Source organism: Cupressus sempervirens, chromosome 11 (assembly GCF_028749045.1).
Source record: "Cupressus sempervirens isolate cs-2001-9-10 chromosome 11, ASM2874904v1, whole genome shotgun sequence".
NCBI lineage: Eukaryota > Viridiplantae > Streptophyta > Pinopsida > Cupressales > Cupressaceae > Cupressus > Cupressus sempervirens.
This window is the reverse complement of record NC_143128.1, coordinates 557,201,882-557,228,221: the sequence shown is the minus strand read 5'-3', so window position 1 is coordinate 557,228,221 and position 26,340 is coordinate 557,201,882. Positions and strand designations below refer to the sequence as shown.

Below are 26,340 nucleotides of genomic sequence, written 5' to 3'. Positions count from 1 at the left end.
CATACCTAAGCCAATCTATACTAACATGCCTACACCTACATCACACTCTATGTGCACAAGCACATACAAAAATACGCATATAGACATAGACCCACACATGAACACACATAAATAGGCATAGAACCCCAAACACCCATGTACTCATACATGTACAACTTACACACCGCCACATGTGAACATGTACATGTCCATATCGTGCACTCACATCAAGTAACACATGTCTACACCAACCTCAAGTGCATGCACAAATGCCAATTCTCCACATATAAACACACACACACACCCACATATGTACACATGCATGTAAACACTTACACACCTTCACACATGAATATGTGCATGTCTACACCCCCACAACCAAACCCAGATCTAGACCCAAATCTAGACCCCCACCCATACTCAAACTTATGCATCTTCACACATGCAAGCATACAAAAATGCATGCAAGCTTACACACCCATAAAACACTTATATAGTTGTACATGCAAGCTAGTCATACACACACACATAGTCACATGGTCGCATGGTTGCAAACCATCACATAGAATCATAGACGCAACCACACACACAAAGTCACACACTCACATAATTGCAAAGCATCACACAGTCATACACACACACAAAGTCACACACTCACACAATTGCAAACCATCACACATGGTCATACACATAGCCACACACACATAGCTAGACACACCTACACTCACATAAGTGCATATAGGCACTCAACATGCACATACAAATTTACAAATTTACATGTACTTTACATAAATTAAATTTTAAATTCTTAACGAAGCCCCCACACACACCTCATAAAGTGTACATGTAAAGGTATATTAGAAAATATAGAAATATGCAAAAATTAAATGTCAAACAAAGTTCCCACACTTTACATTGTGTTCATTTTTAATTAAAATCTCTTACCAACTATAACCACACATAGATAAAAATTGAGCACAAACATTTCCAAAATACAAACACACATACAATAAATATTGAATTCATACAACATGCAAAAAGTACAAATATACTGCATATGCAATCCAAAGTACAATGTCAAACTTGTTTCAAATGCAATCATTGTAGAAAGGTAGTGTCAAGATTAGCCTTCAAATAAGCATATAAAAATAATTCAAACTATTCAAATATGACAAAAAAGTGAACTATGATGTACATGAAGAAGTAAAAACACACAATCACAATGAAAGTCAAAGTTAATTCAAAGTAGCATTATACAAAGTGATCTCTAAAGTTACTTAAAATACAAACAACTCACAAAAGCTAATGTCAAATATACCTCCTAAAGTGTATGTCAAAAGAAGGTAATGTCAATTTTTTATATAAGCACACATATACCTCATAAAGTGTACATATCAATGTATATTATAAAGTATACAAATATATAATAATAGAAATGTCCAACAATGTTTCCAACCTTTGGTTGGCCTTCGTTTTCTGGCTGGGCTTTAACTGCTTATTATCAGCCTTTGACTTTTTATATGTTTGTTGTACTGGCCCTTTGGCTGGACTTTAACTGCTTATTATTAGCCTTATGATATGTTTTAACTCTCAGGTTTCAGGATCCTTGTAAAACCTGTTTTTCTTATTAAAAACAATGTTCCCACAGTTTACATTTTGTGAATTTTAAATTCAAAAAGAAACATGCACTTTAAAGTTAATTTTAAATTAAAATCTTATACCAGCTACAACATAGAGATCTAGCTCAAATATTGCCAAAATACAAACACACATACAATGAATGTTGGATTTATAAAACATACTAAAACTACAAACATATTACACATGCAATCCAAAGTACAATATCAAACTTAGTTCAAATACAATCATTGTAGATAGGTAATGTCAAAATTACCCTTTAAGTAAACACATAGATACAAGATACATTGTTCAAATATGACAAAGAAGTTGAACCATGATGCACATGGGGTTAAACAACCATAATGAAAGTTACTTAAACCACAAAGTTAAAAAACATGCAACACACAAAGTGAACACCAATTATAGTTCAAAAATACACAGTACAGATTCAAAATGAATCCATATGAAATCTTTTCAAACACATGGAGTGTATTAAAACATGCCAAATATTTAAAAATGTTTCAAGAAGGTAATGAATGTCAAATTACCTTTCATCAGACACATAGGAACAACATGCATGGACATTGTTCAAACATAACAAAATTAAAATATGCAACACACATGTTTCAATCACATATGAAATAAACATGTGATCTTTTCAAACACATAGCAAAGTACAAACAATGGTAGTCAAATTTAAAACATAACTCACATGACTTGTGTTCAAACACACACTTTAAGTACATAATAATTTTTAGAGTTTAGATAACATACCAAAATAGAAACCCACAAAAGTGAACATATGCCTAATTTGAATTGGTTAAAAACTAATTGTCATAATAAAACATATTTCACATGATATTTGTGTTTTTTCAAACACACACTTCATAGGTATAAAGTACAAAGTAAATGCTAGAAAATATACAAATTTAATTTACACGAGTGAATTTCAAAATTAAAACATCCTCAACATGAACATAGAACATTCAAACTTACAAACATGCTAAAGTACAAATGCAACAAATAAGTTCAAAATAAAATTTCAAATTTACACACACACATGTGCTAAAGTACAAATGCAAAAAATGTGCTATCAAAGTTTTAACACATATGACATGATATGATAAAATACACTTTTCCAAAAATAAATGTTAAGTTAAAATATTAGCATAATAGAAGATGAAAGTTCAAATACATTTCATACATATTTCACTTCACACATATCTTATTGTTCAAGCATACAACATATAATTTGTTAAAAAATACAATTAAAAAATGATATATAAAAATAGATAAAAACTAAGGCCAACAATGACCATTCTCTATAGTCTTGAAAAGGGAGTCAATTCAACCCCTCAAAAATAAATTAAATAAGTAGTTTCAAAAGTGCAACAATAAAATTAAAATTCGCTTTAATTAATATGAACAATTGTTACATAGAATTATTATATTGTAATCAAGTATTTTTAAAATAGAAATGGTTAACATAATCTTTTATAGAATTAGCGAGTTCTATCTTATCCTCATCATTTCAGTTGTCTCAATAATCATTAGCCACAAAAAAACACATACAAAATAACAACAAAATTTTCAACAAATTGTTTACCAAAATGACACAAAATAAAAATACAAATTGTTTACCAAAATGATTAAAAAAAAAGGAGAAAAGAATTTCAAAGGAAAATAGGAGCAACAGATAAAAGCAATTAGTAAAAACCTTGAAATAAAGCACAGAACTTCCCTGTTCAACATGTAGAAAATACTTGGTACCATTTTGATAGCTAAAATATTTTATATAGCTTATGGTCTTGGCCTTAACATAATAACCAAGGGAATTAAAGCTCCATTCATCTAAGAATGGATTAGAGATATAAATGAAAGAAAGCCAGATGTCCTTATCAGCTGTAAACCCGAACTAATCCTTGGCCTCTATTTGTTTTAGCAGAAAACCAGCACATATGTAAACGATTTTGCAGAGCTAATTCGTAGTTTCATTGGTTCAAGAAAAAGAAGAAATGTAGAAACAGGTAAGAATATCATATCCATTTTCTCTACTTTTGTGCTGGAAACTGGGAAACGGCTAAAGGGTAAACTGTTTTGTTTGCCCTGCCGTTGCCAACAAAACAAAATGCAGGACAAACAAAATAGTTTACCCTTTAGCCGTTGCCCTAAGTGAAGGAATCATTTCCCTCTTTATGATAATTGTACAGAAACAGTATAATTCTGTTATCAAATGTTTGGAACCATAAGTGAACACATATTGATTTTAATGCAATAAGAGGACTTCCTTTGGAAATACTGAATTTCCCAGCCTGTATGTAACGTCATCAGTAGTAGTAAATTTGAAAAACGTCAAAGATAATTCCCCGCCATAGCACCTAAAACATCCACACAATATTTGACATTATAATCAGTCAAATTTTCAAATTCACAAACAGACGGAAGTAAATCAGAGCACATACCTGGGCTTTGAATGCTCTTCCTGGGGAGTTTCATCAGTCTCTTTCCTCGCCCGAAGGAGAAAAGGAACACATATCAGTTCAAACAGTAAACGAAAATTAAGAAGAAAAACACGATGAACAGATCAAACATCAAGAGGCATGGCCGTGCCCAAAAATAACAGAGCTTAAACACACAGCAAATTAAACGAGAAAAAAGAACAATGCAAAGAAATCTTTAGGAAAAAGACATGATGAACAGAACAAAGATAGGTGCAAGAGACGGAAATACCGCAAGAAAAATGCATCTCACAACACTCACAAAGATGACAATAGGAGGAGGAGAAGTCCAATTTAAACTCTCTAGGCTGTTTTTTCAACGGCTTTATCTTTTTTCATTTGGTTTTCAAATTAGCTCGTTGAAGCACTAAAAGATAACGGCTATGCTTTTCTGGTTTGGTTTTTAAATTTGCTCGTTAAAGCACAAAAAGCTAACGGTTATGCTTTTCTGGTTTGGTAGATAACCACTACCCGCTCCATAGCTGTGTTACCGTTTTCTTTTTTGCCTCTATTTGTTTTTTTCTTCTTATTCTTTATTTAGACTGCAGACTGTGTGCACTTTTGCCACTTATTCTTTGTTCTAAGTTTCCTCTTATTCTTTTTTCCTGCAAGTCCCCTCGCTCGCCTAAATTGGCTCCACCTTGTAATGGCAATGGGGTAATGTTTACCAGAATCCGCAATTCAATTGATTGGTGCTAATATTGCAAATTTACTGTTTGACAATGTGCAGACTAAAGCAGCCATGGCTGAAAATGCAACAGGGTGTAATACGATGGCCTTGGAGGACCCTTCTTCCCAAGGCCTGCTTGCTAGGGTTTCAATCTTGGAAGAAAATTTGCCTCATTGAAAAGCTATGGAGACCATGTGTTGGTGGAAATGAAAAGTTATGGAGACCATGTGCTGCTTAGTGACTACCCACGTCTTCTTTTCATGCAGATGCCCAGGCAAAACTCAAAGCAGAGCACCGCAAAGCTACTTTACCTACAGAGAGGCGGGTTGGGGGAGAGGACCTATTCATGGGCCCTTTCAAGCACCTATCAGTCTTGAGGCAATTAGGTGGGATAGGAGAAATTCAACTCGATGCAATGGGACTGCATCCAATGCCCTGTATCATTCAGACTGTGGAGGAATGTTGTAACTCTCTGCATTTGTGACTACAATTTCTTAAATTCATGTGCTCAAATGTTCTTCTTTTCTGTTTCATTCGGTTAATGATTAGTAATGTATAATTTATAACAACTCTACTAAAATTTATATCAATAAACATTTTGGAAGTTTAATTTTCAATAATATTTAAATTCTTATCATGTAGATGATAACACAAACCCTCGTAGTGTTCATTCTCTAATTGCCTTTATTCTGTACAGTTTGCACTAATTATAACGAATGTCCTTGCAACTCTGTTTATATCTACACCAGTGGAAATCAGTTTCTTGCAATCAACCCATTTCATGGTAGAAAAGTCTAAGCCTCTGTTTGAGTCAGGCAACAAAAATTCAGGTAAAGAAAAGTCTGGCTCCATTTTATAGACCTAGAGTTGGCCTTCAGTTCATTGATTTACAAATAAATGTTTAGAGTTTGCAACTTCAATTAAGCATCCATATAATTGGATAATATGCCACTTTGTTTCTCGCAATCTGACTCCTATGAGAATCACTTTAGCTTTTCTCTTAATAATTTATGCTGCTGTTATACTGAAAGTCTAAGCCTCTGTTTGAGTCAGGCAACAAAAATTCAGGTAAAGAAAAGTCTGGCTCCATTTTATAGACCTAGAGTTGGCCTTCAGTTCATTGATTTACAAATAAATGTTTAGAGTTTGCAACTTCAATTAAGCATCCATATAATTGGATAATATGCCACTTTGTTTCTCGCAATCTGACTCCTATGAGAATCACTTTAGCTTTTCTCTTAATAATTTATGCTGCTGTTATACTGTGCTTTCCTCCGGAAACTCGCCATGTAGCCACTAGGGTTACGGGAAACCGCATTGCAGTTGACAATTTGAACATTTTCTGTTAACTTGAGGTTCCTGCTGCTTGTCCTTCTGGACTTCTGTGGCCGATTCACATATTCCTGCTAGGGAATTTCCTTAATGCAAGCTTTGACCTGAGGTATCCTAATAAATGTGGACACCTGAGATCAATAACTCTAAAAATGTTTTCCAAGTAATTGAGTGATTTAGTTCATCTTATCCATAACATCATAACCCTGCATATCCCTTGCCCTCTGCTTGTTTTGCCCTTGAGGCAAAACAGAGCTGTATCTTATTTTTTGCAGTTTGTTGCACTGTAGACTGAAAAGAAAAATAATCTTACCCTAAAATAAACACAATAGTAAGTTATAACCAATGTTTTCCATTTTCCTTGTTCTACAGTTCTTCTTGTGACTCCTATGCAGGTTAAAAATGCATAAAAACATAAATTTCCAAACCAAAATCCTAAAGCCCCTTGGGATGTGTGGACAAACGCACATGTTCCAAGAACCAATCCTGCATACCATGATTGCCTCTTTATCTCTTTGTGAGGCTCTTCTTGAGTGGACTTAAAGAGCCAAAGAATTCTTTCCTCTCCACAGAAAGCTGCAATGGTTCTATGGTTTACAATACATTCTGTGGCCACTTGGCTAGTTTGATTCTGGGCTTTGATAAGACTTCCTTGTAAGTTGCTTAAGTAGAACACCTTTTGTGTAGTAGCAGTAGACCTGTACAGGTTGTATGGCAATGGCAAAATTCCAGGAAACAACTAGTGAAACAATGCAGGCTGTAACCACTGCTGATAGACTTTCCACCATAAACGACAAGCAATCTCCCACCAGGGAACTTATCTGCATAATATTAGAAGAAGTCAATCAAGAACACTATGATTCTTTTATCTATAAAGATTCTATTTTAGTTTATTAATTCAATACTTGCCATATTGGCTTCCATTGATAGCCTGGAACAAACAGCTCCAATTGAGTTTTCTTTCATATCAAACCATCCTACTTCAAAGGTCAAAAATTTTGACAGCATTTTCATACAGACCCTTCTAGTTAAGAACTCTCCCATGACTGCAAAGTTATAATGTTTGATCACATTTGTTAGGAAGGACCACACTGTCATTGCCATAAAAACAATGCAGTAACTTCTTATTTTGTCCCTCATTTCATCATGATTGTCCAGAAACAGGACTGATAGCATGGTTGCCACAGTAATAGAAGATGATGGATTCAGGGCTCTGTATCCAATGGCACCAAGACACCCCACTGCAGCATTCTTTGATTCTGGAGAGTTCAATCCAAACATTAAGCCAAAGGATGGAGATTGAGTTTTAGCTGAAAATTTGACCTTTTCTTCTTTTTGTAATGTAGAAGAAGAACTTTCGCGTTCCTCTAAAGTGTCTGATATGTTCTTGAGATCCCAGCTGGTTCCTCTCAAAATTGATTTAGAGGTATTGTTGTCAACTGTTTGTATTGTGACCATTTTCTGTTGTAAGCGAGTGAGAGATGCATATTTTTCATTTGGATCTTGGATCAGCTCCAGGTGTCTGCCTGACTCAATAACACAACCATCATGCTGCACTGCAGCTTTCATTGCGGAGAGATGATGTGCCACAATAATAGTTGTACGTCCCTTAGAAGCTATATCAAGAGCATCCTGGACAATGTACGTCGATTCTGCATCCAGAGCACTAGTGGCTTCATCCAACAACATTATTGGAGGGTTTTGAAGCATTGTTCAAGCAATGGCTATCTGCTGCTTTTGCCCTCCGGACATCTAGACGCCCCATTCTCCTACCTGCGATATGAAGAATATTAAGCAAAATTATCAGTATATGAACTGATTTCATAAGAATAAGGGAAGCTTAAAAATATTTTTCTCCAAAATGAGGAATATTAATGGATAGCTGAAACAGGTAATCTGTGCTTCTTAGACGGAGAAAAGTGATTAGGGAATTGAGAGGACGAACTGAGGAATTAAACAATAGCTGTTAAAGACTTAGTAAAGATGAATTTAATAGAAAACCATGGAAAATACACTTAAAAGAAAAATTCTATACAGATCGCAGAAGCACTTTGAAGTTAGGTGAGCTCAAAGGACGGAACCCTACAAGTAGATAGGGAAGAATTAAAGAGTCAGTCAAAAGGATAGGACAAATATTAGGCTAGAAATGGTACAATTGCACACTGTTGGCCTTCATGATATTTTTCAACTTACAATTCTGAAGGTAATTGAGTTAATTATAATGGGTAAAATAATAATCTTTATGTCCTAAAGATCTTGCATGGTTTCCCATAGCTTTTCATTTTATTTCATCTCTATAATGCAACTGGAATGCAACTGGATTTATAACACCTAAAAAATTACCTGTGTATCGTATCCTTGTGGTAGTTGAGTGATAAAGTGGTGAGCATTAGCAGCCATTGCAGCAGCGGTGATTTCATCCATGGTGGCATTTTCTTTCCCAAGCAATATATTCTCTCTAATAGAGGTAGCAAACAGGGTTGGCTCTTGACTGACTAGACCGATTTGGCTATGCAGCCATTTAAGTTGCAAGTCTTTAATGTGTATTATGTCAAGAAGAATCTCTCCTGCAGTTGGATCATAAAAACATTCTAATAATGAAATTTCTGTGGATTTTCCTAATCCCCTTGCACCAAAGCCATAGTTTTTCCAGCAGAAACAATTAGGGAAAAATTTCTAAATATCTTAGTGTCTGGTCGAGAAGGATATGTGAATTGTACATTTTTTAATTGGATTTCGCCATAGACCTTTTCCAATATATTCTCTGCTTCCTTTGTTCGATCGATCTCTAGTACTCTGTCGATCATTTCAGACATAGTTCAACTTCTCGTTCTTTGCCACTTCTCGGCGAGGCCAAAAAAAAATTTCTCAGCAAATATCGGAGAGAAAACGACAACTTCTCGGGAAAATATCGAGAATTTTAAAAATGACTTTAATTTAATTAAAAATGCATTTTTTTCACAAAATTCAATAAGTAGATGCATGTATTGTGTTAGTAAATGAGCAAAACAAACCAAACAAGCTGATCTAGATATATATAAATGCAATAAGTAACAAAATCGTATCCTCGTGTGGAATGCCGATATAGTCACAGTCTACAGACTCTGAACTCTGAAACAAGCTACAAATAGCAAATACCAAATTGTCTTTGTCAAAATATAAGCAAATACAAATGTCAAGTTCAATATGAAACAAGTCTACATCTTCCTCTTCCCCATCCCAGTAGTTCTAGTAAAAACTATGGGAGAGGGAGGGGGTCTAGTAGCTCTAGCTGTAGCAATCGTTTGTGGTGGTGCTGGTGTTGGCCCTGGCAAGGACTCCTCATCATCCTCATCCTCATCCTCACTATCATTGTGCTCACTATCATTGTCCTCACTCTCACTGCCCTCCTCCTGAATGTCGTCTAGTCCCACTGCAAAACCACCCTCCTCCATAGCCTCCCTCTCCGACTCATATATTTCATCCTCAGTGAACAGTGAAGGCTGCTCCTGTGCTGTCCAATCACCAAAAGGATCTATGTCATCCTGATCAAGTGGCTTAGTTGCTGCTGCCATTACCTTTCTTATGCGCAACTTGAGGTTATAATGCACAAAGACAAGGTCATTTAGGCATTTTTGTGCCAACTTGTTCCTCTCTTTTGTGTGAATAGATTCAAACAAGCTCCAATTATGCTCACAACTAGATGAGCTACAAGGCTGACATAAGATGCGAAGAGCAAGCTTTTGCAGATTTGGGACATTGATACACTTCTATCTTGGCCACAATGAGGTCTGTCGCCACAATGTTGGGTATCATTCTCTGCATGCATTCACTAAAGCCCTCCATGACCTCTCCATTGGGATCCGCATATGATGGAGAGAAGTGGTAACAAGGGTTGAGGAAATACCCTACTACATGAATGAGTTGGTGGAGCTGATTGCTCCATCTCCTATTAATAATATCCCATAAGGGCTGAAATTTTAGGCTCTCTCCCCTGTACTTATTTCTTACAGCCTCTTTCACCCTATCCATGGCCTCATAAAGGGACCCCATTGGGGTTTGTTCCCCATCTACCAAGTGGAGAGCTCTAACCAAGGGCTTTGCCACCTACAATTGAAAAGTAGAAAACAATTACTAATCAGAGAGTAGGGTTATAAAATAATAATGAAAGACTTGATTAATAAATACAAAAAAAAATCAAATTTTGAAGTTTCCAACTCACATCCACAATTTTTGTAGCTCACTCAAAAACCTGGATGTCAAACACAATGCATGGAACACTCTACCCATTGACCTTCTTTGAATAACTTGACCGTAGCCATTTTGGACACATAAACATCTGCCTCAAAGGATTCATATGTTTAAGAACACTTTGCAACATTAAAAAAATCATTGCAAATCTTGTGACCGCAGGTCTAACCAACTCCTTGTCTTTGGTGTAGTCTCTCATCAAGCGAAGGACCCAAGGGTGATTGTAGATATATTTTGTTATTGTCCTTGCTTCCTCTACAACCAGTTTCACCCAATCCAATCTCCCAATATCCTCCAAAAGAAGGTCAATAACATGCATTGCACAAGGAGACCAAAAGAGTGTGTTATGCTTTTCTTGTAAGATCCTACCCGTTGCCACATATGCCGCTGCATTGTCGGTTATGATTTGCACCACATTTTCAGCCCCAACCTCTATCACAATATTCTCTAGCATTTGAGCCGAAGTCTCAGCCGTTTTTATCTTGTCCGAGGCATCCAAGGATTTAAGAAAGACTATTTGATCCTTGCAAGAAACTAAAAAGTTAATGAAGGTACGGTTTCTTCCATTCGTCCATCCATCTGAAAGTATAGTGTAGCCATATTGTTTCCATTCTAACCTTTTCTCTTCAACCACATCTTTACCCCTAGAAATAACATCTTTCAACAATCTACAAGCACAAAATAAAAAATGAAATTCACTTTAAGTACACGAGTTTGATTAAGAAAAATTACTTTCAACAAAAACAAGTAAATTGTAAAATTGTAAAAGTGTTAAAGTTTGAAACAAGTGAATTACCTCCCACTTAAAGCTGCAAGAGTAGGTGGTTTGTAGCCCTTCCTTGCTACTATACAACCAGTCACAAAATTCAGAAAATATGGACTTGCTGCAACATTGAAGGAGAGCTTGTTAAAAAACCAAAAATCAGCACATTGAATGTCAAGTTGCTCATGCACATCATGGTTCCATCCAGTACCCTCCAATGATGGTTGTGCTCCAGGTGTGTTTCTATGCACAAAATAATCATCAATAGAAGAGTTTTGCGGTCTACTAGACCTAGTAGATGTGGAAGTTGAGCCCGAGGACCTGCCACGAGTAGTAGGTGTGTTCCGTGCGTGGATCCTTGTGCCACAAAAAGAGCTCACTATCCCCTCAACTACTCCTTTTTCATCAAGGGTGACTAAGATACGTAGTCACATGACACAACCCACATCATCTCATTATGAATCATGATAAATTGATAATTGTTTTAGCACAAGCATTAGTCGTGATTAGAAAATAATAAATGATTGTTAAAAGGAAACATGCCTTGTGATTCGTAAATGGCTGCCCTCATGGCCAATTTTGCCCTTTCCCTTTTCAACTTCTTCTCTTTTTGGGCACTAAGCAAAGCAATCATCTCCCTTTTTATTTCCTCTATAGTCGCATCACAAATCCTTGTGTCACGCTTATCCATACCAGCAAGGTGGTACTTCAAACGAGATATGCCTCCACTGATTTGTTTTTCACATTTCATGCATATGACACTATTATACTCTTTTCCTTCAAAAGCATATTTCCATGCAAAGTCTCTAGCCCCTTTAGGGTACGTGCCTATGAATCCATATGGACATGCTATGGGACCATTGGGAGATGCTGCAGCTGACCCAGATGTAGAGGAAGCCATATTTGCTGGAAAATCAGAGAATAAAACAAAAAATGTATTAGCCTTAAAGTTTTGAAATTATTGAGAAAAACTTGATTGTTTTTGAGAAAATTGCAAAAAGATGGTGTTAGATCTTTGTCATGACTCATTACACTCTAAAACCGTAAAATGTATTAGAGAACATTACAAATGCAAGATATGCAAGTATGATGCAAGTATGATGCAAGATATGCAAGTATGGGAAGATAAAAATAAGTTTAACTCAAAAGAATTTTTTTTTGAGAAACTTACTTGTGGATCCGGATTTGCTTGGAAAGAACTTCGAATCCGCTTTGAATCCACGCCTAATCTGCTGGAAATCGCTACAAATCAATGCCAAACACCTAAGTGCTGCTCCAAAACCCTTCTCCTCTACCCAAGACGCCAAATGCAGCAAATGAAACAATGAAATGACATTTTTTAAACCGCAAGTATATACTAGCTGCCGCTTGCGAGAAAACACTAAGTTATTGCGAGAAATTGACGATATATCGCCGACTTCTTGCCAACTTCTTGTGGCGATAAGTTGAAATTCTTGGAGCCCTAATGTGGCGATAAAAACTAGAGTTTTCTCACCGCCAAAAACTTCTCGCGAGAAGTATACTTCTCGGTGATAAAACAACAATATTTTAATCTATGATTTTAGGGATATGAAACTCAGCAATGGCTGCTTCAGATTGGAAGGTGCCATTGCCAAAGCCCTACACACCAAGTCAACAATTGCAGAACAAGAAAATGAAAATACTCAAAAAAAATGTATTGGGAAAAATTGCTAGATACATTCTACCATGACTTATAAGCTTGCTGATTGCAAATAACCTTACTAATGCTGCATGAGATATGACAATACCACTCCCACAACATGCCATAAAAGCCCATATAATGAAAGTAAATCCATTGCTTCCAATAGCCAATCCTTTTGCTAGACCTTTCTTTACAATGATATTGAGTACAGATGAGCATTTGTTGATTAGATTATGCTCTTCCACAAATGAATACAAAGTCCTGATGGAGGCAAATGCCTGCTCAACAATTATACCCGCCCTCTTATTTTGTGCATGTGTATCCATGGCCAACCTCATGAGAATTTTACCAAAAATGAATCCTGGAGTGATCAGTAGTGTGACCAATGGAATTGTCACTAAAGTCAGCTTCCTTTACAAGTAAAAGCTAACAACGTAGGGATCAATAAATGTTGTTACATTCTTGATAAAAGATGGAGCCTGAAACGAAATAGTTGTCAACATCAGCTTCAAAAAACATTGAAATAAGCATTAGAGGAACAGGGTGAAATACAACATATCAAAATTTATGTGAATAAACAAGAAATGCTTGTAAAATCTCTGAACCTTTTCACTGAGTACGTCTTGGATGAGAAGAGTGTCATGGGTAACAACATCAACCACCTCGGCCGTGTTTCTGCCTTCTGCATCAAAAAATTGAGCATCTTGTCTCAACACAGCTCTTAAATATTTTCTCTTCAGTCGAGATGCCTATCTTTTTCCACTCCTAGTCCAGAAGAAAGATTTACAATGTTGCCTTTTTGTAAAATATTTCCATACAATAGAAGCTATATCATGCAGCGGATGCAACAAGTCTCCTATACGTCACTATATGCTTCACATTTAATTATTATATACAGAACAAATTGGAAATGAAAATGGCTAAAAATATTAAAGAGTCAAAGAGGGCAGATAAACACAGTTATAATCATAAGGCCTACCATTTTAAAAGATGAGAATTTCAAAGGTCGGGGAACATATGTCATGTATATGTCAAATAGACAAAACAAATTATTAGTCCCTGCCTGTATTGGGGGAGAGTAATGTTCCCACCCTACAAAATGCAATTACTCTCATCTTGGAAATCACTTCATCAAAGAAATGAAATTTCATCTTATGGTTTGCACCCTTCTGACTTTTCAAATCGAATTTTCTTTTTTTCCAATTTGTGGTTTCCATTTTCGCACATGGTTTTTATATTTCCTGTTTGAAACTAAATGAAATCTGTTTTTGGCCAATCAGCTTCCACAAATGGGATGCATTATTTTTATATCTCCCACTGTTTACACATTTGCAATGATGTGGCATGTGGCATTTAAAATAATTCACGTGCTTGGTTTGTGCTTCCACCTTTTTTTATACATGCCTGCTAGTGTCTTTTTTGAGTCTTCTTTAGTGTGCCGAATTCTGTATTTCTGCCTGGCTGAGGGCTCTTCCTCTATTTCTTTTGAATTTGTTCTTCATTTTCCTTTTTCCATCTTTGGATGGGACTATATCTATTAATTTAGTTTTACATCTGGATTGTGGGTTTGTTTAGTACTGTTTCCCTCATCAGCATCGTTGACTGCATGACACAATTTGTGCAGAATCTTGAGGTGAGTCACTTGCCATGATTTCAGCAAGTTCTATATTAAATCTGTACACAGCCTTTGGCTCTATTCTTTTTTCTTCTTACTTTGATGTCTGTATGGCAATTTTTTGTATAGATGCCCTAAAATATGTGACTCACTTTGCAAATATCCTCAGTGCTCCCTAGTGTTCAACGCGCATGCTAACTTGGTCTTCCCATAGAGCGATAAAAGCACTGAAATCCACATCAAACTTCTCAAAATCCTACCAACAAAAAGAAAACCCCCACTCAAAGTTACCTGCATCCGCTACAAAAGACAATTTACAAAATTCAAATCTTAAAGAAAAAATACATCTTAACCTTCTTCATGAGAATGGAATGTTGTATTTCATTCTTTGAATTGACATATAGCAGAGCAAAACGTGCAGCAAGAGTAAGAATTCTAGATCCAACGCTCATTCCTATTATAAGTGATATTGCACCTAATAATGGTCTCGGTTTATTGCATTTAATGAACTAATCAGTCAATTCATCATAAAAAATGAAGGCCTTGGTGGATAGGACTTCTTCCAGACCTCGTGAACTTATCTATCATTAGAGATGAAAAACAAAATTATGTGTTACTTTATGACATTCTGTTTCATGGGGTATTTTAAAATCAAGTACATGCAACAAACAAAACAAATGATTTGGGATGGTAATAAGAAATGTAGTTGAGCACAGTACTGTCATATGTTTTGTGGTTCCTCCAAGCATTAGGAATTCTAATATATTGTGCCCTCTAATGACTAAGGAATCTTATCTCTATCTTTTCTTCTAATCATCAAGGAACACTATTATATGAGGATTTCATAAAGCTAACACCTTTGGCAAGTCTCCCTTTCCTCTCACACTCTGATTTTCCATTCTGACAAACATTTCTCCATATGAAGACAAAGATAACCATGTGTCAAATTAAAAGTCAAAGATTTATTCTTATAAAATGCAAGAATGCCTGTTGGTTTTACACTTTCAATGATATTTTGAATAATTAACTGGAAACGGAGGGTGTTCTATCTATCCATTACTAGTTGGAAATGACTCTACATATATTAAAGTTTGCTCAATTTCCCAAATCTCTGCGAATGGTGATAACCAATATTACAAAGGATATAGAGTGTACCTTGGGTTTCGTTTCATGCTAACCAGATTACGCTTCCCTCTCAAATTCTCTTGTATGCCTTATCCTATATGGAGATAACAAAGTGATAGGATTTAGGTTCCTATCAGAGTTCTGTAGATATTTGAGATGGTTTATCTGGAAACATTTGCATTCTATAAAGTCGGTTACCCGTTCATCTCCCAAAAGTTGATTGCTAGTCATATTTATAGTGCTTGGGCAAGAATGTGTCAAATGCACAAAAATAATTTCTTGTCCCTAGGAGAAGATATCCTTACTACCATATGAGGGGGAAATTGACCTAGTTAGAATGTTAAATCCTGTGAAACGCTGGTACTCGCGCCCCCACCCCCCTCACCTCCAAAAAAAAATCTTGAAGTACTCATCCGCAGGACGTCCCCCACACCAGCTACTTAGAGTACCCTAGGACCCCCACCTTTGCCAATCCACAACCATGTCGTGCCAAGACAGTAACTTGAATTTTGATTTTTGAATGTTACTATTGGGTATGTAGCATGTTACTATGTTGAATGTTCAATTGTTCTAGTTTGTATTGAAATTTTGCAATGTTCAAGTATTTCAATTTGTTATGTTATACTGAAACATCAAAACATAACTAGCAGTTCAAGTTCTATATGTATAGTATACAACACCCCTGCCACCCTTGCCCCAACCCCCTGCATCATGAAATTGAGGCCCTTTGTCCCCCACCCCCTAAGCTCATCCAGGCATCCCGACTCACCCCTAGTTAAATCCCAATATCCACAAAAATGAAGGTATACAATTACTTATAATTTAGGGCAGTAAATGTTTGAATCGTGGGATATAAATTAAGCTTACATGCTGCCTTTATGAAGTATAAAAAATTGGAATAACACGGTGAATCTTTCTATAAAATTAACCAAACTTTTATAAATCTACTGTTGCAGTTCACAGGAGAACTTGCTGAAGTTACATTCTAGTCACACCCACAAAAAACTATATGATAACTTATCAGAAGTGGTGACCCTAGCATCAAAACCAAGTCATAACAAATGCAAACCACTACTTTAATAGATTTTGCAGGTCATCCATCAAAATTGGGGTATTGCATCACAAAAAGTTTGAGAAATAATTTCTGCATACATGAAAAGGAGTAATTTAGTATGACTTTTTTAGAGGTAAGAACCAAGAAACAATACTTAGAAATTTAACTTCGATTATACAGAGTGTCAGAGAAATCTATTCACTTCGTGAAATAAGAAGAAATTATTTTATATATTATTCTTTGATTGGTGTCTGTCACCTCATCCAGAGCTATGACAGTTGGTTTCAGTCCATTCAAGCCCAGCGATCAAATGATTCATTTTTTCTGTAATCCCAAATATATATTCTTGCAAAAATTCTGAGGTATGTCACTTGCCATGGTTTCAGAATTTTTTTTGGTTTTTTGAATCTTTGTGCACCCAGATCGCTTTTGGTTGTGTTTTGTTACATTCTGAAATAATTATGGTTGTTATCTGCTATCTGAACATGGTCTGACCTCCTACTATTCACTATATGCAAAGATAACTCTGGCAGCGATTTCTTTTACAGATAAACCATAGAACCAATGCCTTTATTTAGTAGACAACAATAGTATTTGTTTTAGGATGAAACAAATCTAATCAACACAGGAGTTGGGGCAACTAGTTTTATGATAACATATATATTTAACTTCTAATTGAAAAATCTGATGTAGCAATTATTTCCAGATCATAGTTTTGGACAAGCCAACATGGATAACCCAACGCCTTGACACAACTTGCCATCGTAAAAACATGTAGACCATGAAAATGTGTACTTCCATTACACCTTTTTTAACATTTTCTTTGTTTGATATGCTGAGAAATGGTTTAATAGTAGGTTTAGGAATTAGCTCTGACTCTACTTTGATATCCACCCATTAATGATAGTCATTCCTATCAGGCAAATGTTTTTGTGTTTTGGTTACTGGTATGCTGGCCAGTAGAAAGTCGTAATAAGCATGACCTACTGCATTACACACTTTTGTTTACATTATCTTTCTCTTTGTTTGATCTGCCGAGAAATAGTTTAATAGTAGGTTTAAGAATTAGATATGATACTAATTTGAGAAATTAACCCACTTATGAGAGTCCTCGTTATGATCAGGCATATGTTTTTATGGTTTGATATGTTGGCCACTAGAAATTCAGGATGAGCATGAACTACTGTAGCAATCTCTTCTATGAGCATTGTGCATAGGTCCATAGTGGGATTGGGAGCTTCATGGGAATCATACAGTTGGCTTTATACTTTCATTATGATCGATTTAGGTGGACAGGCTATGACACACAACCATTGCTAAGCTCAAGGGTCTGATTTTCTACAATATATTACTAATTGTTACTGATTCAAAATTTCCAATCAGCTCCAGACGTATCCTTGCATTTGACAAGGACTCTTGCTGCATCACAACCCTTGTTTCTCTACCAATAGTTCTAAAAGTAGTTAATCTATGAATAAAATTTGGAATGGTTTAGAGTGCTTGCCCTAACAGACCATGACATTGTGGCAAGGGGTACCAACTGTCTGGGAAGTTGCTCCTTAATACGACATTGGAGTAATTTCAGGCATTGAAATTAGTGCAATTGTTCCATCAAGGCTAGCCAATTTATTTATCTAATCAAGGAATATGTCCACTATAAGCTTTGGATTTCTTTACCTTAATTAAATCCTTGCAACCAACAATAGAAACTCTTCTAAGCAATGAATTCTTTGTATGAGACTGCAAACCAAATTTTGATCATATTTGATCACCTAAGCCGTTAGATTACATTATACACAGAGCAATGAATTCTTTGTATGAGACTGCAAACCAAATTTTGATCACATTTGATAACCTAAGCCATTAGATTACATTATACACATTTGAGCTCTTTCCATGAATATTCTGGTTCTTGGACCATTTTCCTTGTTCACTTGGCTTGATATAAATTGAACCACTGAGACAGAAAAATTGAACTGTTCCTAACTTTTTAATTAATAAAATTTTAATATAAATTAAGCCATGCAGTTAATATCTAGAGTTAAAAAGCTGCTTTGAGTCTAAAATTTATTTAGCTTCAGATGTTAAATTTTTTTTACTGTCTAACATGATAGATTATGAAAAAGAACTGGTACAAATATTAGCTTATTACAGTTGTGAATTGGCACATTTTGCAGAGATAGAAGAACGCTTAGCTAATATAAGAGAATAAACTATGTTGCCCAAGCTTAATGCTCTCAACGGATGAATGTAAGAGTTAATGCCAGAAATGTAGATAATATAAAGCATGCATTTAACAAATACCTATATGATGATGATCACGTAGATTTACTTATGCTAAATGTAATCCTCAATACTTTTTGGGATTACAGAGTCATAAATGAAAGTGAATTTTATTTATTTTGCAGGAGTGGTAAAATTTTTGCTGAAACAACAATGAAAATAATATGCTAGACAGAAGCATTGGCTGCTCTTGTCCATCCATGGGCTTTGAACAACCTTGTTTCTCTAGTCAGAAATAATGGGATTGTGTAAGCTAATTTCTCTTTAAAATTGCTTTGATAGGTTAGTGGTTTTAAAGAGGGTTGTGTTAACTAATTCCTCAATTGAATTTCAAAAATATTTGACTACAGTGTAATGGTTCTCTGCAGCAATAGCTCATAGTAATGCAGAGCAATATCAATTTTGTTGTTGCACTTTTGTATCAATTGCTTAAATCAGTAGACTTATTTGTAAATTAATATGTAGGTAGATTTGTTGTTCAATAAAAAAGTTATTTTGGAGGGGTTGAATTTGCCCCCTCCTGAAGGCTGCAAAAAATGGTCACTGCTCATGGCCACTTTTTGCAGCCTATTGTCTTTGTGTTGATTTTCACATTATTTTTCATCACATTTTAAATTTATTTTACTATTAAACAAGACATTTATCAAGTGTATGTATTTGAACTTTGACATTCACTTACATCTACATTTATTTTGTGTATGCTTGAACAAATTATGTGTGAAACTAACAAACTATATACAAAATGTGTTTTAACTTGACAACTGCTCTATTTCAATTCTACATTAACATGTGAGTGCAAGTTTGAATATTTATGTTTACCAAAGTTAAAGGTGGTCAAATTTTGAAATTCATGTTTGTTGTATGTTTGAAATTTGGCGTTCACATATTTGTATTTGTACTTTGATGAGTTTGAACTTGAATGTCTTTGTGTTAGTAATTGTTTTTCTTAAAGTTTCCTTCGGTGCATTTGTATTTGTGAAGTGTGTTTGAACAAACTATATGTAAAATGATCTAACATAATGTAAAAACACTTTAATTTTGAAAACCATTTTGTATTGTTTTTACTTTGACTCAAGTATTTGAACTTTCATTTTCACTTTCACTATGTGTGAAGTATATTCATGTACTTTAATATTAGTGAGTGTTTACTTTGTGTATTTGGAAAAATATGTATGTTTATTTCATGTTTGTTAAATGATGTCATTCATGTGTTTGTTGTTTATATGATAATTATTAGCATTCACTTTGTGGGTGTGTATGTTGTAACATTGTCATGTTTGAAGAAAGTTTGCATGGTTTGCTTCTTTGTGGTGAAAGGTAGTTATAATAATTTTTTTTGTTGTGATGTTTGTATTTTAAGTAACTTTGGGATTCACTTGGTGTGATGTGACTTTGAGTTACTTCGAATTTCATTTTGAGCAGTAGTGTTTTAACTTCTTTATGTTGAAGAAAATTCCATATACATCATGGATTTCACTTTGTGTGGTGTGCGTTTTAACTCCATATTTAAGAAAATTCCATGTGCAACTATACTTAGTGAGATATTATTTAAATTTAGTTTTGGGGTGTTTGTAAATTGACATTCATTTTTGTTCTATCACATCGTGTATTGTATTAAAGCCCTTGAGATTTACTTTTTGTGTTTAAACAAGTTTCAATAATCTTTTCTTTGTGTGGATGAATCATATGTGCATTTGTTCAATGTATATATTTGAAGTTAAATGTATCAGGGGAGCAAGGGTGGCAAAAATGTTGCTCAAGAGATTGATCTCATAACCACTATAGGCAGATTGGGAAGTGATTCCATTATCCAATCCTAGAATGGGTATCTAGAGGGGCATTTTCCAATGCCTCCAAAATATTATAATCTACAAATTTGCTAGCTCTAGTGAGAGTATTGCTCATGCTCCAAATGAGAATATTAATGAGACAAGGATTTCTCTCTTAGATTAAACAAATGGCTCCCCACTCTAAAAAAATAGATAATTTGGTTTCACTTGGGAAAGGAAGAATTGACAAGACCAAGGAGGGTAAAAGAAAACATATTTGATCATATGGAAGGTAAGAAAAATATTGTAAGAATATTTATTTTACTTGGTGCTATATTGTAAGGAAGGATATCTCGAACAAACTTGATAGGTTACATATCAAAGGTGATATGTTCAAGTGTGGACTATAATAGTAGTGGTGATTTAGTGGAGGTGTAACCATATACCTTATCCAATCACCACCCTAACAAATTGAGAAATGCATTGATTAGTTATGATAGTGATAAAGAGAGAAAACAAGAATCATTTTTTCTAAATAATACCTTGTAAAAGATGAGGAAAATAAGGATGCCGAAAAGAAATTAATAAATTTACTCTTAAAGATGAAAGTGAAATTGAAAAATGGGACCATAAAAGTGAACCTTATTTCTAACCATTGAAAAGAAATACAACTTGGACAAGAAGAAGATAGAGAATAACTTGCAAGAATTGTTTGAGATTGAACAATTAATACAAAATGACCTTGAGAATATACAACTGTTATGAATATGGACAAGGCTAGAATGAACTTGGAGTTACAACAATTCAACATGGAAAGGCTAAGGATTGGATCCAAACTAAATTGGATAAACATTGGTAGTAAAGAAACTAAAGTCTTATTTATATTTCTAAAAGAAAATAATGTTAGAGAGAAAATTAGGATTATTAATTTTGATGGACAAATCTTCATTGATCTAGAAGAAATTAGAAAATATCTTTTTTTGCATTTTACAAGAAGTTCTTCACTTTTGAGGGTACACTTGAGATTAATAACAAGGGGAGGAATCAAACCAAGATATGATTCCTAAGAATATTGATGAGTCTAATTGTCTACTCCTAAATTATGATATCTCAGTTAAGGAAATCAAAGACATAGGACCTCAATTGGGTTTGGTACAAGGGGTGTTAGTATTGTTGTCCTTAGCTCCTCATCCCCCTCATCCCCACCAGTTATTGTGAGTGGTACTCTTCTTGGTTCTAGATATGGGGGGATTTGTACTTTTGGGGTTGTGAAAGATGGGATTCCACCCCAAAATATTGTTTTTGGTGGTGGATGAAGCTATGCTCACACTATTAAATTTTCTACCACTAAAACAAAGGCAAAAGCTCACCCTATTGCCTCTGTCAAGATCTCCCCTGTGACATTGTGTGTCCTAGATGTGGTGGATAGTATAGGTGTTCTACCAATGTTGTGGTTTGGTTGGTAGCTTCGTTAGCTTTTGACCCTCTATCACAAATTTGCATCACTAGGTTATGAATTCTTTGACATCTTTAGTCTCAAGTAATATCAAGCTTTTATCTTGTGCAAAGGGGTTTTGTGAATTTTTGTCATAACCCTATATTTACATATAATGAATCTTGTAAATAATTTAGATGATATTTATTGAATATTACAAATAACTATGCTCAATAAATAATAATATAGAATATAAAATAAATGTTTCATAAAGAAGGTGATCATTAGCATCAAGTATCAAAAGAACTTTTATCTACAACATTTGTGATTAATGAAGATATTGACTAATACAAGATAATAGTCAATGATAACTTTTAATCAATAATATAAAGAAATATAAGAATGATCAATATTAATAAAATTTAATAAAGAATATATATATATATAGTTGTTATAAGAATACTTAAAAATATTATAAATAAATAAGATCATTATTGAAACAATAAATAGATTCAAGAAATGATAATCCAATTAAGGATATTAATAAGTATAATATCCAATACAATCACTAATAAGGAGACAACTATATGGGAAGGAATCATTCAAAAGTATATTAATTGGGGGAGAAAGGAAAAAGGATGGGGATAGGGAGAGGCATTCGACTTGTATAAGGAACTTCCATGAGGCAGATAAATCCATTTATAAATGACAACACAACTACCTCTGAAGCGGAGTCATCGACGTTAAATGCAAGTTGTGGCAGCACCAAGGACTATGGAGAAATGTATGAAGACTTTATCCATCATTTAGTCTGTGTGTTTGAAGATACCAATAACCAAGTGATTGTTAATAATGGTTGGAAGCAGACGTAAATTCATGACTAGTTAGGAGAATAAGACTCACAACTATTGAGAAATAATAGAGGAAAGCAGATTATCAAACACTGAAATATAGAATTGACTGCCTTCAATATTGGAGGAGGACATTGATGTTCATACACAAAAGATCACAGGGGAGAGAAGAAATTAATTTTCAATCAAAACTATACGATGGAAGGAAGTAAAAAATTCAGATAAGATACAGCAAGACACCAATAGCGGACGAGGAGTCAAGATGAAAGGCATCGAAGGGAAGAACAAAATTAGTAGAGATCAAACAAGAACAATATGATAGAAAGATAACAAAAAATATAATCTAACAAATCCCGGTAGCATAAATAGAGAGAAATAAAAAGACATACAGTCGCAGGCAATACCCATCAAATGACAATGATTAATAGACCAACCATCACAATACACAAGGAAAAGAGTTTGCAGATATGTATCAACCATATATCATAGTATATAAGAAAAATAATACAATCCCTCATTGGGAAGGAAGAGACATCACAATGCGTTGAAAATGACAATAATACAGTGAGCTCTCAAAGAGAATAAATATCATAAATACTCCAAAGATAAATTTGTTAGTGATAAATATAAATTGGAAAACCATCAATAGGATTATACATCGGTATTAAGGAATTGCAAAGGCAATGCCATTGATGGAAAATTAGCTATTGAGATGGTGTTCCCAGCATACAAGAACTTTACACTCGGTGAACCTTTCAAATCAGCAAAAGAAGATGTACAGATAGAGAATTGTAGAAAAATATTGCAGAGATTAAATAACAAAGTACGGAGATATCATAACATACATATTGAGAATGGGAAATTAGTTTTGCAATTAGAGATGGACAATTGAAAGTTAAAATAATGAGAAGTTTTCATATAGTGTGAGATTAAGAGAGCTTGAGGTATAAATGAATAAGAATTTATAGTTCTAAGAGAGGATGATTGTTATAATATCAAGCTCTCTTAAATACAATTCAGAGATTAGAGGGCATTTAGGAATGAATGTCAGGATTAGAGTCCCAGAGAGAGATTTTAGAGAATCTCTTAGTGACAATATCATTTAGAAATGAATGTCAAGATTAGAGTCTCAGAGAGATTTTAGAAAATCTCTTAGAGACAATATATATTGTAGTGGTCAAACATATGCATATGTCAGAGACTTGGTAGAGGTGGGACCTCTACCAAGTAGTGTTATTAGAGATCCCAAAGAGGCCTAAGGGAGAATCTCTTTCCATGACAATTCCTAATTGAGACGCAATTCTCACCAAAGGGTTAGGTGATTGGAGAAAGGATCTCTCCCAAAGGATTAGGAAGGGTAGCTTGGGTAGTATTTAGATTAGTATTTATTTAAATATAATATTGCTAATATGTTTTACATACAATTTTTAATATTGTACTGACAAATGGTTGTAGGTTACAACTTTCAAACCTAATCAGAAAGTGGGGACATTACAATTTTTTCTTTTCTTCTACTAAAGAACATGATTTGGTATTGAGCAAATTGTGAGCATGAAAGAGTCACTCTCTTTTGACCAAACCTTGGACAATTTCCTTTAACTCTCTTATTGGACAGTTTAATGTGTATTCAGTGGGAGATTGCCTCAATATGCCCCTTCACTTTCAAGATAACTCTACTTTGAGGTCATTAGCAACTTCATCGATTGTTTCTTTAAAGGTGGATGAGACTACTAAAGTGTTAGGTTTATCTACCTTTGCCTACAATCTAGTTGGCATTGATATCTCCACATCCTTTGTAGGGAAAGTGCTTCACATGGTCAAGGACAAGCCACGGACCTAATCATTGGATTATGAAGGTCTCTCACTTTAAAATCAATGGTGCTTCTCTACTAGTCATTTGGTTACAAGTTGTTCTCTCTTGCATTGTAAAAGTGTTTCCACATGGTGGAAGGATGCAATTGATGACCATAGTATTGTCTTGGCCTTCAACCTCAACCCTGATGACATATTTATAAAAGGCCATGTTCTTACTAATTTGGCATCCTCTAACTTGGTGAATTCGACTCCACCTCTTATTGTCTGCTTCATCCCCTTTTATGATGCATACCCTTAAGTGATGCTACTATTAATCTACTCTTGTCTAGAGCTAATGAGTTTCATCTTTGTTAGCACTACACTCATGTGTTGTCATTGTTGATTTGCTCTTTGTGGGTTCATCCACCCTCTCTATGTGGTGGGGACCCTCTTGAAAGTAATGTTTGGACAATTGGTTGTTAGCAAAGGAAAAATCATTTTGTTGTCACTTGTCCTCCTCATCATCATGTGCCCCAGATGTCTACCCACTCTTGATGTGAGGTTGCTATTTGCTCTATTAATAGTCTTTATTGACCTTGTTATAACTATTACTTTGGTCTATAGTGTTAATGCCTTTGATTTGTGGTTTTGTAAGTAACAACACTTTTTGGTGCTTTAAATATATAATTGACATTCTTATGTTCAGATTAGATTAGATTGTTTTCCCTTGCATGTGGGATTAAAATGTCTAAGGTCAAAGTTGTTCAAATTTAGTGTTTACATGTTAAAACAATAATGTGTTAAAGGGAGTTGTAATAACAACTTATGTAATTATGGGCACTTGAATATTTTATTACTTTTTATGGTTTGTTAGTTTAATTATTACAATATTATGTGTGAAGAACTATTACACAAGATTGTAATGTTCAACTTTGTGTGATAAGATAGATAAGATAAGATAAGACAAGATAATTTTATTAATGTCCAACAAAAGACCACAACAAGGGTCTATGGGTCTAGAAGCTTACATCAAGAAAATAGCAGACAAACGGAGCACCAAACGATGACCATGAAAGAACAAGTGCAACAAAAGAAGAAGAAGAAGAAAGTAGGAGACAACACGGAAAAGATTAGGTATCCATCCTCACAGGGAAAAAGTCGAATAGCAACTTATTAGTGTGGCTATCAAAGGCCCTATGATGAAGTTGAGTGCTACGAGAGGAGTGTCGCTAGCGAAGACATCCCCTCTAGGGTCTCACAGATCTGGAATGGCCCATATTGGGGAAATTGTACAGACGCTTCACACCCTGAACCGAAGTTAAGGGCAAGAAGAAGGTCTTAATAAGCTATGTTTGGGCCTAACTCTTGGGAAATGAAAGTTGCAAAGTATGATCATGAAGCTGCAAGGACTCACAGAGATATAATGCAATGCAACATCGATCTATGTACATGAAAAATTCGAGAGGGATCTGCAATCTCTAAACAAATAGTAAAATCTCCTTATAATCTCATAGTATATGGGACATTTGAAAAGAAAATAAGTCTCAGATTCTGCCTCAGCTAAGGTACAAAGCATGCACACCCAATCCTCTCTAGCAATATGGTGATTGACCTAGATCCAAAGTCTATGTGAGCCCACCTTGAAGGAGCCTAGGGAGA

At 34.9% G+C, this 26,340-nt stretch overlaps 2 long non-coding RNA genes and 1 pseudogene across 3 annotated transcripts; 1 reads left to right on the top strand and 2 right to left on the bottom strand.

Moving 5' to 3' along the window:
- Nucleotides 1–3,369: 3,369 nt before the first annotated feature.
- Nucleotides 3,370–19,479, top strand: LOC149530851 (uncharacterized). Of its 2 annotated transcripts, XR_016358582.1 has the most exons (5): nucleotides 3,370–3,626; nucleotides 4,828–5,231; nucleotides 5,465–5,597; nucleotides 18,727–18,799; nucleotides 18,958–19,479. It is a non-coding gene; the product is annotated as an uncharacterized LOC149530851 (long non-coding RNA). The 2 variants fall into 2 exon arrangements; XR_016358581.1 differs by lacking the exons at nucleotides 3,370–3,626; nucleotides 5,465–5,597; nucleotides 18,727–18,799 and adding an exon at nucleotides 4,646–4,754 and having other exon boundaries at nucleotides 5,034–5,231.
- LOC149530853 (uncharacterized) lies at nucleotides 3,761–4,197 on the bottom strand. Its single transcript, XR_016358583.1, has 2 exons — nucleotides 4,062–4,197; nucleotides 3,761–3,977 (listed from the first exon to the last, which is right to left on the bottom strand). It is a non-coding gene; the product is annotated as an uncharacterized LOC149530853 (long non-coding RNA).
- On the bottom strand, nucleotides 6,006–14,822 carry LOC149530852 (putative multidrug resistance protein; annotated as a pseudogene).
- Nucleotides 19,480–26,340: the final 6,861 nt, after the last annotated feature.